This window comes from Pocillopora verrucosa, chromosome 11 (assembly GCF_036669915.1).
Source record: "Pocillopora verrucosa isolate sample1 chromosome 11, ASM3666991v2, whole genome shotgun sequence".
NCBI lineage: Eukaryota > Metazoa > Cnidaria > Anthozoa > Scleractinia > Pocilloporidae > Pocillopora > Pocillopora verrucosa.
Window position 1 is genome coordinate 2,337,501 of NC_089322.1, and position 12,835 is coordinate 2,350,335.

The following is a 12,835-nucleotide window of genomic DNA, read 5'->3' on the forward strand; positions in this document are numbered from 1 at the left end:
TGACTGAATTGCCTCAAATGACTCAACCAGCTCAAATGACTGAATTGCCTTAAATGATCCAACCAGCTCAAATGCCACAATTGCCTCAAATGATCCAACCAGCTCAAATGTCTGAATTACCTCAAATGACTCAACCAGTTCAAATGACTAAATTGCCTCAAATGACCCAAGCAGCTCAAATGACTGAATTGCCTCAAATGACCCAAGCAGCTCAAATGACTGAATTGCCTCAAATGACCCAACCAGCTCAAATGACTGAATTGCCTCAAATGACCCAACTGGCTCAAATGACTGAATTGCCTCAAATAACTCGATCAGCTCAAATGACTGAATTGCCTCAAATGATCCAACCAGCTCAAATGCTACAATTGCCTCAAATGACCCAACTGACTCAAATGCCTGAATTGCCTCAAATGACCCAACCAGCTCAAATGTCTGAATTACCTCAAAAGACTCAACCAGCACAAATGACTAAATTGCCTCAAATGACCTAAGCAGCTCAAATGACTGAATTGCCTCAAATGATCCAGCCACCTCAAATACCTCAGTTGCCTCAAATGACCCAACTGGCTCAAATGACTGATTTGCCTCAAATGACTCTACCAGCTAAAATGACTGAATTATCTCAAATAATCCAAGCGGCTCAAATGACTGAATTGCCTCAAATGATTCAACCAGCTTAAATGACTGAATTGCCCCAAATGACCCAACCAGCTCAAATGCCACAATTGTCTCAAATGATCCAACCAGCTCCAGTGACTGAATTGCCTCAAATGACCCAACCAGCTCAAATTACTGAATTGACTCAAATGATCCAGCCAGCTCAAATGACCGAATTGCCTCAAATGACCCAACTAGCTCAAATGCCACAATTGCCTCAAATGACCCAATTGGCTAAAATGACTGAATCGCCTCAAGTGACTCAACCAGCTCAAATGACTAAATTGCCTTAAATGACCCAAGCAGCTCAAATGACTGAATTGCCTCAAATGACTTAACCAGCTAAAATGACTGAATTGCCTCAAATGATCCAAGCAGCTCAAATGACTGAATTGCCCCAAATAATCCAACCAGCTCAAATGCCACAATTACCTCAAATGATCCAACCAGCTCCAGTGACTGAATTGCCTCAAATGACCCAAGCAGCTCAAATGACTGAATTGCCTCAAATGACCCAACCAGCTCAAATGACTGAATTGCCTCAAATGACCCAACTGGCTCAAATGACTGAATTGCCTCAAATAACTCGACCAGCTCAAATGACTGAATTGCCTCAAATGATCCAACCAGCTCAAATGCTACAATTGCCTCAAATGACCCAACTGACTCAAATGCCTGAATTGCCTCAAATGACCCAACCAGCTCAAATGTCTGAATTGCCTCAAATCACCCAAGCTGCTCAAATGACTAAATTGCCTCAAATGACCTAAGCAGCTCAAATGACTGAATTGCCTCAAATGATCCAGCTGCCTCAAATACCTCAGTTGCCTCAAATGACCCAACTGGCTCAAATGACTGAATTGCCTCAAATGACTCAACCAGCTAAAATGACTGAATTACCTCAATTAATCCAAGCGGCTCAAATGACTGAATTGCCTCAAATGATTCAACCAGCTTAAATGACTGAATTGCCTCAAATGACCCAACCAGCTCAAATTACTGAATTGCCTCAAATGATCCAACCAGCTCAAATGCCACAATTGCCTCAAATGATCCAACCAGCTCCAGTGACTGAATTGCCTCAAATGACCCAAGCAGCTCAAATGACTGAATTGCCTCAAATGACTCAACCAGCTCAAATGTCTGAATTGCCTCAAATGATCCAGCCAGCTCAAATGACCGAATTGCCTCAAATGACCCAAGCAGCTCAAATGACTGAATTGCCTCAAATGACTCAACCAGCTCAAATGTCTGAATTGCCTCAAATGATCTAGCCAGCTCAAATGACCGAATTGCCTCAAATGACCCAACTAGCTCAAATGCCACAATTGCCTCAAATGACCCAATTGGCTCAAATGACTGAATCGCCTCAAGTGACTCAACCAGCTCAAATGACTAAATTGCCTTAAATGACCCAAGCAGCTCAAATGACTGAATTGCCTCAAATGACTTAACCAGCTAAAATGACTGAATTGCCTCAAATGATCCAAGCAGCTCAAATGACTGAATTGCCCCAAATAATCCAACCAGCTCAAATGCCACAATTACCTCAAATGATCCAACCAGCTCCAGTGACTGAATTGCCTCAAATGACCCAAGCAGCTCAAATGACTGAATTGCCTCAAATGACCCAACCAGCTCAAATGACTGAATTGCCTCAAATGACCCAAATGGCTCAAATGACTGAATTGCCTCAAATAACTCGACCAGCTCAAATGACTGAATTGCCTCAAATGATCCAACCAGCTCAAATGCTACAATTGCCTCAAATGACCCAACTGACTCAAATGCCTGAATTGCCTCAAATGACCCAACCAGCTCAAATGTCTGAATTGCCTCAAATGACCCAAGCTGCTCAAATGACTAAATTGCCTCAAATGACCTAAGCAGCTCAAATGACTGAATTGCCTCAAATGATCCAGCTGCCTCAAATACCTCAGTTGCCTCAAATGACCCAACTGGCTCAAATGACTGAATTGCCTCAAATGACTCAACCAGCTAAAATGACTGAATTACCTCAATTAATCCAAGCGGCTCAAATGACTGAATTGCCTCAAATGATTCAACCAGCTTAAATGACTGAATTGCCTCAAATGACCCAACCAGCTCAAATTACTGAATTGCCTCAAATGATCCAACCAGCTCAAATGCCACAATTGCCTCAAATGATCCAACCAGCTCCAGTGACTGAATTGCCTCAAATGACCCAAGCAGCTCAAATGACTGAATTGCCTCAAATGACTCAACCAGCTCAAATGTCTGAATTGCCTCAAATGATCCAGCCAGCTCAAATGACCGAATTGCCTCAAATGACCCAAGCAGCTCAAATGACTGAATTGCCTCAAATGACTCAACCAGCTCAAATGTCTGAATTGCCTCAAATGATCTAGCCAGCTCAAATGACCGAATTGCCTCAAATGATCCAACTAGCTCAAATGCCACAATTGCCTCAAATGACCCAATTGGCTCAAATGACTGAATCGCCTCAAGTGACTCAACCAGCTCAAATGACTAAATTGCCTAAAATGACCCAAGCAGCTCAAATGACTGAATTGCCTCAAATGACTCAACCAGCTAAAATGACCGAATTGCCTCAAATGATCCAAGCAGCTCAAATCACTGAATTGCCCCAGATGATCCAACCAGCTCAAATACCACAATTGCCTCAAATGACCCAACTGGCTCAAATGACTGAATTGCCTCAAGTGACCCAACCAGCTCAAATGTCTGAATTGCCTCAAATGACTCAACCAGCTCAAATAACTAAATTGCCTCAAATGACCCAAGCAGCTCAAATGACTGAATTGCCTTAAACTACCCAACCAGCTCAAATGATTGAATTGTGTCAAATGACCCGATCAGTCAATAATAGCCAACTGCCTTAAATGAACCAACTGGTTCAGATGACTGAATTGCCTCGAAGGACCAAATCAGTTCTAGTGATGCAACTGCCTTAAAAAGACCCAGCCAGTTTAAAAGACTGAATTGCCTCAAATGACTCAACCAGTTCTAGTGACCCAACTGCCTCTAATGACCCAATCAGTCAATTAAAGCCAACTGCCTCAAATGATCCAACTGGCCCAAATGACAGAATTGCCTCAAAGGACCAAATTGGTTCCAGTGACCTAACTGTTTCAGATGACCCAATAATTTCAAATAACATTTACTTTCTGAAACAGCAGAACCTATCATGTGGCCATCAGCGAAAATGACCCAATCAGTGCAAGTGACCCAACTGCCTGAAATGATCCAATCCACTCAAATGACTCAATAAGCTTAATTAAACTACAAAAAGCTACAGGAAAACAATGCAAGCTGTTCACAAGTGTTTCCATAGAGCAGGAAAACAAGAGACGAACAACACATCTTCATTTCTTAATCACGGTCGTTAGTAATTCTGTGAGAACAGTATCGTTCGCGTACTCGGGAAAAGTAGAGAAAAACTTTCGGTTGAACAAGCCATACATTAGCGTTTCCATGGAGCAGGAAAAAAATCGACAAAGATCATGTTTTCATGATATTAGTAATTATCTGGGAATACGCTTGGAAAATGCAGCAATCGCGCGCTCGGGAAAACTATAGAAAAACGTTCTGGAAAACAAGCTATCAGTGGCGTTTTCGTGGAGTAGGAAAACAATCGACGATTTTCTTGTTTTTTTGGCATTTACCGTTTGCAATTCTGCAGGAAAACGCTCGACAAATGCAACGTTCGCGCGCTTGGGAAAATTATAGAATAACGTTCAGGAAAACAAGCTAGACACTAGCGTTTTCGTGGAGCAGGAAAACAATCGACAAACATCATGTTTTCATGGCATTTACCATTGGTAATTCTGCGAGGAAAACGCTCGGAAAATGCAGCGATCGCGCGCTCGGGAAAACTTGAGTAAAATGTTCAGGAAAACAAGCTATACAATAGCGTTTTCGTGGAGCAGGAAAACAATCGACAAACATCATGTTTTCATGGCATTCACCGTTAGTTATTCTGTGGGAAAACGCTTGGAAAATGCCGCGTTCGCGCGCACGGGAAAACTATAGAAAAACGTTCAGGTGAACAGGCTATTCATTGGTATTTTCCTGGTGCTGGATAACTTGCGATGAACTTCGTGTTTTTCCTGAGTTTTACTGAGGGTGAACAATGAATTTGCCGCACGTTTTCCGATATCGGAAAACGTCAGTTTAATGTTGAATTTCTCAGTCATTCACCATTTCGGAAAATTAACAGTGAACGCATGTTTTTTTGCCGTGTCAGGTATACACCACCCAAGAAGGTGCGAAGAATTGAATTCACACTAATTTATATCAGGAGACCGCTCTTTGTCTGGACTCTTTCTTTTGACCGAAAGTTGAGGCATCCACCGTTAAAAAAAATTAAAAAACATATAATTATTATCCTTAAATTTTCCCGAATGTCTATTGGCTACTCTTGATTGATATCCTTGCAATTTCCCATCAGTGGAGGCATTTCCCGCCTAAAGTGTACGGTCGAGAGCGATTTGATTTACCGCATCAACAACTGGATTATATTTTGAGACCAAACCAATCCATCTGCTGGAATTCTCCCTGTCCAATTAGTCTGGCACAGAGACCAATTGAAGATATAACATACGTGTTGTTTGGTTACCTGGTGTTGAACAAACAGCCTCTGTTGGCGCGCTTGAGACCTGCTGGCGTGACAGAACGTATTGTAGCCATCGCGGAATCGACCAAAACAATTTGTTCTTTCCAAAAGTATTCGGCCTGATTTTACATTAACTTTTCGTCAGCACATCCCGTAACTATAGAAAGCTCAGCCGATTGATCGAAGGCTTCGGCCTCCATGATAAGATCGCGCCAAGTTATTCCAATGCAAGATTTATTGTGTTCGTAATTGAAATTATATTAAAGTTCGGATATAACACGTAGTGTCATTGATGAAAGAGCGTGCTCCATGAGAGTTTTTAATAAAGTTCCCATATAACGCGCGCTGTCATTGGTTGAAAAAGCGTGCTCTATGAGATTATAGAGCATAGAGCTGAGCTAAAGCTGTCACGCCATCTGCCAAATTTTACCATGTTCGACCTTTTCCGGGACTTCTATCTAGCTTTTTTCCGATAACTGAAAGTGAAATTTCGGAACAAGCAAGCCGGCAAGTAGCAACAAAAGAACCAAACAAAGGTTTGTAAACATACCAGGCGCCGTAATTTACGTTATTAAAAGGTAAGCAGATACGAAAACCTTCAAAGGAATAACAAAATAGACATTCCGAGTTTTTCACGCTCCGCTAGATTGCAAGCTTACGTACGGTAATAAAAATCAAACACAGCTAACACTCATATAGTATATAAAGTTCAGAGTTCAAAAACAAAACAGAACAAAACATATATGATGAAAAATGTAACCAAACTGGCATAACTGTTAAAATTCCAACTAATCATGACGGTGTCTGAGCGAATATGATCATGCTGAAGTCCATCGCGGCTCGCTCATCTGGCGATCTCCAGTCATCACAGTAAAACAAGCCTCAGAAACTACGTCGGCCACCATTCGAGTGAAAAAATAAGAGCTTGCTCTGATATCCTTTCCGATGCGTTGATTGGAAAGTCATATCAGTCATTCCGGTGTTTCCCCCTACACTTCTTTCGTGCTCTAGCCGCTTCCTGCGTGCTTTACAACAGAACAGAGCACAGTCAAGGCTTCTCTATTTGTTAATTCGAGCATGGATGAAGTATTAATTATTAGGTGAACCTTAACTTATAATCAACAGGTTTAAGTAACCGCATAGACACCTACCGGCCGCAAGCGTTGATGTAATTCTCTACACCAATGACAGAAATATAGCGCCTCCGTGGAATGCATACTGCGAACTTTTTTCGGGGCCAAAGCTCCTTATGAACTCAAAAATGTTGCAAAGTTCAACAAAAGGTTTCTTAAATTACTTACCACATGGCAGCAACGCAAGAAGCAAACAGAGCAGCACTGAATTCATGGTTACTTGTTAACCTCGATAGTTTACGGAAAGATTCAGATCGAGGATGGAGACCGCTCCCAATACACGACTTTTATATTGGCGGACAGCGCAAGAGTCCTGGATCGAGTTGCATGAAAACAAGGTCAGAAAGGCCAAACTTTTGCGGGGCGTCCCTCTTCGTTTGCAATGGCGAGTACCTCGAATATTTCAAGTCCGACATTTCTTACGGAAAACGATATGCCTGGCGCTTCTCTTATGGAAGAAAACCTGAGAAGTTAAAAATCTCAGAGCTTAAATTAAATGAGATGCGGCGAAGTCTTTCTGAGCTTACCTCCTGACTTTGATGGACGTCTGTCAAAATGTCGATCATTAAATAATAACTAAAATGATGACAAATTAAATTTCGAAAGGCACATCGCTAAAATATGTAAATCGTTGTAATAAAAAGAATGCAGAAATTTTTTCCTTTTTCCTTTTGAGATTAGAAGGGATCTTTATAAAGCTTTCATTCTACCACACTTGAATTACTTTTCCGAAACACAGCACTTCTGTGATAGGAAGTCAGCTGACAAGTTAAAGATGGTGATCAAACGAGTGCTCCGCTTTGTTTTCAGAGATAAGTCCTCGTCTCATGAAGAACTTTGTAAGCGTATCGGTCCCTCAAGTCTTCGTGAACAACGATTAGCGAAAATATTGTCCATTGTTTTCAATATATTAGCCAGCGATGCAGGACCTGAAAGCTTAAGTGATCTTATAGCAGCAAGGCGCTCCACTTACAACCTCGGGGGCACCACTGACAATGCTGGACCTAGTAAAATACTGGACCAAAGTAAAATCAACAACTTTCGGCTGAGATCATGGAGATACACTACATTGAACGCTATACCAGACGAGTCTCAGAAGATTCAAACATACACTTTTCGCTTTTTTTTTCTTTCGTACCTGTTTTTATTTCATGTTTCGTTTCGTTTTTTTTTTTTTTAGCGGTTATAATTGAGAAGCGTTTAAATATTTTCAGCGACCGACTGCAAGTATAATTAAAAAAGCCTACAATGCAGTGGACTAAAGTGCATCATGGTAAATTCAATCAGCAGAATCGAAATAAAATGGGTGAAGATCGTCAACGAAAATTGACAGCGAATCATCAACAATTTAACAACTGAATTAAACAACAATAGGCCTAGAATGAAAATTAGTTTATTTAAACAATTGTTCCCATATAAAAAATTTTTAGTTAATTGTAAGTTCATTTCAACTCACTGCCAAAGCTAATGGAAAACTTATTTTTTGTTTAAATTATTACCTTTTAGTGACGTCGAGTCTAATATGAACGATTTTCTCTGCAGTTACCCGTATGTTAACAAAACAGAGGCGCGGTCGACTAGAATTCTTTAGCTAGATTTAGATAATGAATTATGAAAACCTAAATGGTCCATGAATGCAAAAATGAAAGTCCGTGAGGAAAGCGTCAGGGAAGATTTGTCATGACACTATTTATAGGTAAAAGCTGATGAGGAGGAGACAAGGTTTATATCATGCATTACATGCCCTCCTATTTAGGTTTGGTGTATGCAGCCAAAAAAAAAAAACAAAAACAAAAACAATTAAAAACAAGGATTGAGCACGCAGTTCAGTTTATACCTTGCAAGGGTAATATTTCTAAATCAGTTTATTTTCATATGTTGCTGAGTGGAAATAGCATTTAGGGATTTTTAAGGTCGTTGAAACTCTCACCTCTATGGTTGAATCTCTAACTGAGAACTACTCATGTAAAAGCTGTTCTTCAGTTCGTGGTGCTATGGTCACGTGCTAATTTTTCATGCTGTGCTAAGTGCTTCTGACTTTTGGGAGTATAGATAAAATCTCAGTATGTGACCATTCCTAAGAACGAAACAGAGCTGCGGTTCCGTGTTAAACGGTGTGCTAGCTACCTTCTTTCGATCTTTTGATCCTGTGGATAAAATCCTTGTGAGTGCTTATTTATCTCCAAGCTACTAAAAGAAGTATCTACTTTCATGCAGAACATCAGAAAAGCTCCCATATTGTTAAAATATTACATGTGTTCTCATATTGATTGAAAACTTACTTTTTTGTGCAACAGCGTGCAAAATACTCAGTGATGGCGGTCTAGTCTCCAACTGTACAATGGACTGTTGCCAAGGCGAATTGTGTAATACTGGAGGGTTCACTTCAAAGCCATCTACAGCTGGGGAGGGCTTAACTAAAAAGGGAACCAGTCCACTGCAGTCCACAACATCTAAACCATCCGTCGCGACGTGGAAAGAAATGACAAGGACGCATCCAAACCAGCCGCTAGACACTTTAATCTTCCTAATCATTCTAAACAGCAAATGACAGTTTGCGGCCTTTCCTTACTTCTAGGCAGTTCGGAAAGCCGTAAAACACTAGAACAAAAATTTATCTTCCAAATCGGCACCCTTCATCCCCACGCAATCAACGAGCGCTTTTCATTCAACTAATTTATTCCTGTTTTCTCGTCACCATATTCCCACCAATGGCGTAGCTCCACTTCAACACACAACCCACAATTCCTCCAATCGCTCTGACGAAGGGCTAACGCTCGAAACGTCAGCTTTTTTACCCTTTACGGTGGCTAATTTACGTTTTCAACTCAGTTGTTAACACTAAATTACATGTTATAGAGTAGCCGTAAGCGTAAAATTTGATAGATCGTATAAAAAGTTAACCGTAAGAATTTTTTCTATCAAGAGGAACATAAGGAAATTAACTGTTAGCCGTGAACTGGCCAAAGTTTTAACCGTTAGCCGTAAAAGCCATCACTTTAATGAGACCTTCGTACTCCAGATGTACGATAAGGATTTTGTAAGATCTGAGGTATCATTTCATTAAAATTAACTTCTTACTAACCGAGCGTAAGGGCCTTGCCGAGGGATTTTGGTTAGATTTCTTGACAGTATAGACCCAGCACAGCGAGGTCTGTACTGTCAGGAAAGAGGGCCAATATTCCCAAGTACGACTCGAGCAAGCGTGGGTGGTGATTTTCGTTAGTGATTTATTTTATGGCACTCAGACCAAACTTGTTTATTTTAAATTTGTTGGCTTTTGCGACCAAAAGAGAGACGGAGACGGTCCGTAAGGCAGAGTACGGACCAAGTAAGAAACAATCAGAATTCTCGGATTTAACGCAAGACTACCTCGCTATATAATAAATCATAACCAAAAACCTTGACTTCAAACGATAGTAGCGACCTAACCATAGGTAGAGAACTCGGCAACGAAATTGTTTAGAATGGATGGGCTGATAATAATAATTTTCGAAAGTTCTTCGCAAGTAAATAGATCAAATTCAAGAATTAACTGAAGCAAGCACTATTAAAACAGTCACAGTAGAAACTAGGAGGAACACACAAGTTATGACATAGTCGTTTTTCAAACAAAATATTTTGACATTTTAAACTAAATGAAAAATGAAAAAATTAAAAGTTGAAATTGAAAAATTAGAATTAAAAATATCTCTTTTTTGCTTCGGATTCAATATTGATTTAGGCTTTGTTAAAATACCCTCAGAACTTAGAAATTTCGGTAAAGGATTGATAAACCTCTAAAGTGAAGATGATCAATGGTGCCATATCAGACATTTAAATCCACAAGAGAATATCCTCCAAAGATTAAAAAAACTAACAAGGTATATATCGAAAAGTTGGATAAGGTATTACATTTCCAGTATCTCTAAAACAGTGCAACAAAACTGAAAAACAGAACATTATTTTCCAAATTGGTAATTAAAATATACATATAGCTCGAGGCCAACTTATGTGTCATCAAAAAATTTTAATGACACATTTGGTAGCTGTTCATAAGATCAAAGAATCAGTCACTCTAAAAACGCCGGCATTTGTAGGAATGTGTATTCTTAATCTTTCCAAGACGCACGATTTTCGTCATAACTATATTAATAAGAAGTTTGGTGATAAAGCAAAATAACTATTCATAGACACAGACTCGTTGACATATGAAATTGAAACTGAAGATCGCTTATGGACATTACAAAATACAAAACTGAAATAATGAAAACAATAATGTTACACCAAAGCTGTGGAAAAATAACAACTTCCTCAAGCACCGTCCATTTCATGTGTCTATGGAACCACCACTTCTCTAATCTTCTAAACTCTCCAGTGATGAAGAGATTTGGATGGGTTTCTGCATCTTCAAACTGAAGACAAACTCCACTGCCAAACTTTACTGCCAAACTTTACTGGTAATCTTTCTTTAAAAATCAGCTTTCAATCGGCACTCACGCTGACCCGAAATGAGTGCAATCCTCCGGTTTCCGTTTCAGACAGCACGCCGACATTTTATGTCAAATTAGCTTAATTACATTGGCCCTTTTTCTGTTGTCACGCAAAAAAGGATTCGCCACTTTACTTAGCGTTATTGTAATAACATACATATTAAGTTTGTTTTTTCATCTTTTAAAGTAGGTAATATGTTTGGTGTGAAAGATCCTATCCCTCTTGGGCTCCGTAGGTGTGTGGTTCACAAGTTTTTATGTGAGCTGTAATGCCTGCTATGTCGGCGAAACCTCTCGGCATTTATTCACACGTGTGTGTTAGCACTTGGTCAGTGATAGGACCTCTCACAGCTTCAGACATTTACCAAATTCTCAACAATGTTGCACTCCGTGTTCTGATGAGTGTTTTAGCATCTTACATCACGCTTCCACAATTCTCCAACTGAAAATCAAAGAAGCTATTCACATTTAATGGGAGCAACCTACTCTCAATCATCAACTTTATCATGTTAATTTAAAACTTTCGTTGTAACTGTATACATTGTTTTGTCTCTGTTGTTTGTTTTGTTCAATGAGCGTTTTGTTATACACTATAAATTGTTTAAATAAGAACCAAGGATCACAGAAGAACTGTCGAAACATATTTTTAAAAAATGTCGTATATTTTCTTAAATTCTATCAAAATATTATTGTAAAGATTGCATTATCTCACGAGACTTTCACATGACCTGAGAGCAATAACAATCTGGTAACCCATTTCCTCGGGAAAGCACCTGTGTTATTACATCATAGACTTTCCTGTTTTTCCCTACTTTGCCTGCTTGCTGTTTTTCCCTGCTTGCGCTGGGAATGTCACGCAATGGAAAAATGATGTGAGATGTAGCGCTAGTCTCCAATAGTATTCCAACACTTTGATATTATAAAATGTTTCCATTAAATGACTCCATTAAACAATTCCATAAAATGATTTCGCTAAATAATTTCCATAATATGGAAAGCACTATGGAGAGTTGGCGCCTTTGTACGCGACACTTGTGATCTCGTACTGCCAATTCCTACACTACTGAGGAACGCGCGTGCCCAAACAGGTCACGAGAACATTACACGTATGATATATTTCGTGGATTTTTGTGAATTAAAAATCACCACTGCCAGACAAAAATCATTACCCTTTGCATCACTAGTAGATTGGAAGTCACTGGGAATTGTCGGCGGTGAAGAAGTCTTGTAATAAATGTTCACAACTGTTCTTAATTGTTCTTCTCAGTTTGCAATCAGTGACGAATCATTAACACATATTGACTGGGTTATACAAATGTTTATCGACACGTCCAGGCAAGACATTACATTACATAGACATTTTGTCCAGGCAGGACAGACGTTTTAAATCTCTGTTAAAAGTTTCTTATCAAACTCTATGGAGTGAGTTTACGTGAAATCTGTTGTATCATGAAATTATGCACTTTTTTTTAACTTAGTTAGTCAATTTAAATACTTTGCAAAACTTTTTACTTGTTTTTCCTCTTATTTTAGGGTTTCAGAAGCAGTGACGTTGTCGACGCCAGCTTCTTTTTCGTCCGTCGTTAACGTTTCACAATTATCTGAGCGAAGACTGCATTAATTGATGAAGTTTCAATACTAAATTCAGGTATGTCAAAGTAGCCGATTCAACAGAAGTTCGTGTGGAAAAAACATGAAATCAAAGTTGACGTAATTTTTCATACGCAGTAGATTTTTGCTCTATTTATTTATTTCTTTTTTTTGTGCGCCTAGTGCAGTTTGAATAAGATACACACGAGTAATTCAGCTTTTAAAGACCGAGGAAATCTGTGAAAAATAATCTACAAAAGCTCGTGAATATTTCAAAGTAGACAAATATTGACAATAGAGGATAAGTCTTCGAGCTCTGGTTTTGTCTCATTACTTATTTTTGTATTAAAGCTCGGATAAAA

The 12,835-nt window shown here is 39.4% G+C and overlaps 1 long non-coding RNA gene across 2 annotated transcripts in view; it reads left to right on the forward strand.

Moving 5' to 3' along the window:
* LOC131776403 (uncharacterized) overlaps positions 1-12,835 on the forward strand; it is a 97,563-nt gene that overhangs the window by 70,477 nt on the left and 14,251 nt on the right. The window contains exons 1-2 of one of the 2 annotated variants that reach the window (XR_010719095.1): positions 12,242-12,305; positions 12,417-12,531. The exons of the other annotated variant lie outside the window; for it this stretch is intronic. This is a non-coding gene — a long non-coding RNA (uncharacterized lncRNA). Of the gene's footprint in view, positions 1-12,241; positions 12,306-12,416; positions 12,532-12,835 lie in introns of those variants that run through there. 2 annotated transcript variants of the gene reach the window in all.